Below are 5325 nucleotides of genomic sequence, written 5' to 3' on the forward strand. Positions count from 1 at the left end.
CAAGGCTAGCGCTCTACCACTTGAGCCACAGTGCCACTTCTGGCTTTTTTCTTTTTTGCTTATGTGGTGCTGAGGAATCGAACCCAGGGCCTCAGGAATGCAAGGCAAGTGCTCTACCACTGAGCCACCTTCCCAAACCCTTCAGGTCTATTTTTGTGCAAAAGTCCAGGCCTTTTTTTTTTTTTTTGGTCAGTCATGGGGCTTGAACTCTGGACCTGGACACTGAACCTGAATTTTTTGAACTTTTTTGCTCAAAGCTAGTGCTGTACTACTTTGAGTCGCAGCTTCACTTCTAGTTTTTGTTTTAATTTGTGGGTTGTGGGGCTTGAACTCTGGGCCTGGGTGCTGTCCCTCAGCTCTTCAGCTCAAGATGAGCACTCTACCACTTCAGCCACAGTACCACTTGTGGTTTTCTGGTGATTGATTGGAGGTAAGAGTCTCATGGACTTTACTGCCTGGGCTGGCTTTGAACCGTGATCCTCAGATCTCAGCCACCTGAGTAGCTAGGATTACAGGACTGAGCCACATGGACAGGCTGTTTTTGTTATTGTAGCTCTGTAGTGCTTGAGGTGTGGTATATTGCGATACCATCCCCTTTACTTTTTTTTTTTTTTTACTAGAATTGCTTTGGCTATTCAAGGCCTTTTGTTTCATAGGAATTTTTGGATCATTTTCTCTATCCTTGTAAAGTATATCATTGGAAAAGCTGGGCGCCGGTGGCTCACACCTGTAATCCTAGCTACTCAGGAGGCTGAGATCTGAGGATCATGGTTCAAAGCCAGCCCTGGACAGGAAACTCCGTGAGACTCTAATCTCCAATAAATCACTAGAAAACTAGAAGTGGTGCTGTGGCTCAAGCGGTGGAGCACTTGCCTTGAGCTGAAGAGCACACGGACAGTGCCCAAGCCCAGAGTTCAAGCCCCATGACCAATAAAAAAAAGAAGAAAAAAGCATATCATTGGGATTTTGATGACAATTACACTGTTTATCATTTTTGGAATCATGGCCATTTTCACAATGTTAATTCTATCTATCCATGAACTCGAAGGGTCTTTTCCATTTCCTGGTAACTTCTTTGATTTCTTTCTTCAAATATTTATTTATTTTATTTTTTTGAAATTTTTTATAATTTTCACTATAAAGATCTCTTACATCTTTGGGAAGGTTTATTCGTGGTTTTTTGTTTGCTTGCTTGCTTGCTTTGTTTTGTTTTTTGAGACTATTGCAAATGGAATTGTTTTCCCTACTTCCCTCTCTTCTTGTACATTGTTGGCATACAGAAAGGCTATTGACTTTGTGGATTTATCCTGCTACACATTTGTGGGGTACCCTGCTAGTTTGCCAACGTGATTGATATATTCTAGGAGCTTGGGGTTGGAGTCTTTTGGGTACTTTAGGTATAAGATCATGTCTTCTGCAATAGGGATAGTTTGACATCTTTCCCTATATGAATCCTTTTTATGTACTTTTCTTGCCTTGTTGCCCTGTCTAGGAATTCCAGAACTATATTGAAGAGGAGTGGAGAGAGTGGACATTCTTACCTTTTTCATGATTTTTAGGGGAAATGGTTTTAGTTTTAGTTTTTCCACCATTCAGTATATTGGCTATTGGTCTGACATATATAGCCTTTATTATTTTAAGGAACATGCCTAGCTTCTCCAAAACTTTTAACATGAATGGATGTTGGATTTTGTCAAAGGCTTTTTCTGCATCTTTGAGATGATCATGTAGTTCTTGTCTTTGTTGATGTGGTATATTACATTTATTGATTTATGTAACTTAAATCAAGGACTCTCACATTTTATTTGTTTTGCTTCGTTTTTGTTTTTGGGTTGTGGGGTTTGAACTCAGGGTGTGGGCACCATCCCTGAGCTCTTTTGCTCAAAGCTATTGCTCTACCACTTTGAGCCACAGCTCCACTTCTGGAAGCGGAATCATATTTTGAAGCCAAGCTCAGGCAGGAAATTTGTGAGACTCTTAGCTCCAATAAACTACTCAGGAAAAGCTAGAAGTGGCATTGTGGCTCAAGTGGTAGAGCGCTAGCCTTGAGCACAAGAGGGTCAGGGACAGAGCCCAAGCCCTGAGTTCAAGCCCCAGGACTGGAAAAGAAAGAAAGAAAGAAATACATTTCAATTTTATTTGGAAACTCTACAAGGAATTTGAAAGTGAAAGACAGAACAAACATAAGTCAGATTCATATGGAAACAAAAAGGAAGAGCAGTATACCTTCCTCCTTCTCCCTCAGAAAGTTTATTGGTTCAAAGACACACAAAAACTCCCTACTCTTCTGGTCACCCTGATGAGTTCTGATCCATACTTTTCTCAGTTTATAAGCAAGTATTCCCTTTAGAAGAAGTCTGAAGTGCCATGTGTTGGTGGCTCATGCCTGTAGTCCTATCTCCTCAGGAGGTTGAGATCTCAGGATCATAGTTCAAAGCTAGTCCAGGAAGGAAAGTCTGTGAGATTCTTTTTTTTTTGGTCCAGTCGTGGGGCCTGAACTCTGGGCCTGGGCACTGTCCCTCAGCTCTTCAGCTCAAGGCTAGCGCTCTACCACTGGAGCCACAGTGCTACTTCTGGCTTTTTTCTGTTTGCGTATGTGGTGCTGAGGAATCGAACCCAGGGCCTCAGGCATGCAAGGCAAGCGCTCTACCACTGAGCCACCTTCCCAGCCCCTGTGAGATTCTTATCTCCAATAAACTACTCAAAAAAAATCTGAAAATGGTACTGTGGCTCAAATGGTAGAGTGCCAGCTTTGAGCATAAAGAGCCTCAGGGACAGTGGCCAGGCCCTGAGTTCAAGTCCCAAGACTGAAAAAAAAAAAACAACAACAACAACAGTCTGAAATAAGACTCTCTCAGTCTTATGGTTGGTGGTACAGGTTCTTTTTATTTATTTTTTTTTGGGGGGGGTCCGGTTGTGGGGCCTGAACTCTGGGCCTGGGCGCTGTCCCTCAGCTCTTCAGCTCAAGGCTAGCGCTCTACCACTTGAGCCACAGCACCACTTCCAGCTTTTTTCTTTTTGCTTATGTGGTGCTGAGGAATCGAACCCAGTGCCTCAAGCATGCAAGGCAAGTGCTCTACCGCTGAGCCACCTTCCCAGCCCCTACAGGTCCTTTTTAAAGACCCTTTTGCTCTTGAGAAAAATGGTCATTTTTTTTCCTCAGAACAAAGCTTAATCATGAATTTGGTGCATTCCAAATATTATCAACAACAAATATTGATCAAAGGCAGATACTATGTCTTTGTTTCTGTGGGTTCCCAGAGCCTCGCACAGTGCCCTGTCTGTCTAGTTGAGATAAGGAGTCTACTGTCAAGTAACTAATAACCCAGGGGTCTCATTTAAAACATGGGTATATTGTTTATACAAGTGAAAGTCTTAACGTGTATAGCTCAATGAAGTCTGGCAACTGAAAACATTCAGGAAGCCATCAGGTAGGTCACCATAGCTCCCTAGAAAGTTCTTGTATTTTTCCTTTCAGCCACAAGCCTGGTTTGACCATTATATAAATAAAATCATACATTATGAGGGGTTTTTTTGTGAGGGGGCATGGAGAGGGCACATCTTACTGCTTTGCTTTGGTTAATTTTTTTTTTTTTTACCAGTCCTGGGGCTTGAACTCAGGGCCTGGTCACTGTCCTTAAGCTTCTTTTGCTCAAGGCTACCGCTCTACCACTTGAGCCACAGCACCACTTGCAGCTTTTTCTGTTTATGTGTTACTGAGGAATTCAACCAGGGCTTCATGGATACTAGGCGAGCACTAAGCCACATTGCCAGCCTAGTTAATTTTTTAAGCTTTTACAACAACTTTATTCTCAGAGCCAACATGCATGAGTTAACAAACCCTCATTATTGCCAAGTATTGTAGGAATCATATTACTTCCTACATGTACCAAAAACCTCATATTCAACAATGAGTTCAAAGCTGCAAAAGAAGATTTACTGTTTGCACCTGTCTGTAAGGTTTTGCTACAAATTAAACAAACACACAGACACAAGTGCTTCTTAGTCTATATTTTTGTCTATGATATTCACTTATGTTCTAGCATATACCAGTAATCTTGGCATGTTCTCAGTATTGCATGTTCTGTTTTCCTTAGCAACGGATCTTTGAAAGGTTCCCAGTTTAGGCTGGCATAAATTAATATGCTCTGACCATTTTTTTGTTGTTGTTGGTTATGAGGCTTGCACTTTGACCCTGAGCACTGACCCCTGACTCTTCAGCTCAAAGCCAGCAAGTGCTCTACTACTTGAGCCACGTCACCACTTCCAGTTTTTTGGTGGTTAAAGAGTCTCACAGACTTTCCTGCCAGGGCTGGCTTTGAACTGCAATCCTCAGCTCTCAGCTTCCTGAGTAGCTAGGATTACAGTGGTAAGCCACCAGTGCCTGGCTGTGAACTCAGGAGTTTGAACTCAGGGCCTCACCCTTGCTAAGTAGTTGGTTTGCCACTCAAGTAATATACCCAGTCCTGTTATAAGCATACTTATTCATATCTTTTTTTTTCAATAAATTTTTTTTGGGGGGCCAGTTCTGGGGCTTGAACTCAGGGCCTCAGCTCTGTCCCTCAGCCTCTTTGTGCTCAAGGCTAGTGCTCTACCACTTGAACCACAGGCCACTTCTGGCTTTTTCTGTTTATGTGGTATTGAAGAATCAAACCCAGGACTTCATACATGCTAGGTTTTTATCTGGCACCAAAAAAAAAAAAAAGGGGGCAGGGAAGGTGGCTCAGTGGTAGAGTGCTTGCCTTGCATGCATGAGGCCCTGGGTTCGATTCCTTAGCACCACATAAGCAAAAAGAAAAAAGCCAGAAGTGGCGCTGTGGCTCAAGTGGTAGAGTGCTAGCCTTGAGCTGAAGAGCTGAGGGACAGTGCCCAGGCACAGAGTTCAGGCCCCACAACCGGAAAAAAAAAAGCTTAGGTATAGCACCTAGGTCCTGAGTTCAAACCCCAGGTCTAGCACTAAGAAAAAATAAATAAATACATTTTATTTTGTTGACCTTTCTGTTGTAATTTCTATAAATCTAACACCTGTGTAGAGTTATGCAATCTGTACCATCATCAGATAATTCCATTATCCTTAAATCCCCTTTGGACTCTACAGTCACACCCTCCTTCAACCTCAAACTTTTAACAACTTACCTGTTCACTATTATACAGATTTGTCACCATTGGGTACTGGCTTCTTTATATCAGATGATTCCTTTGTTAGTTGCTATTCAGTTTCAGCAGTTTTTTTTTCTTCTATTGACATTATTTATCTTTTTTCTTTTTTGGCTAGTCCTGGGGCTCTAACTCAGGGCTGGGGCATTGTCCCTGAGCCTCCTTATG

This window comes from Dipodomys ordii, unplaced genomic scaffold (genome assembly GCF_000151885.1).
Source record: "Dipodomys ordii isolate 6190 unplaced genomic scaffold, Dord_2.0 Scaffold99, whole genome shotgun sequence".
Taxonomy (NCBI): Eukaryota; Metazoa; Chordata; class Mammalia; order Rodentia; family Heteromyidae; genus Dipodomys; species Dipodomys ordii.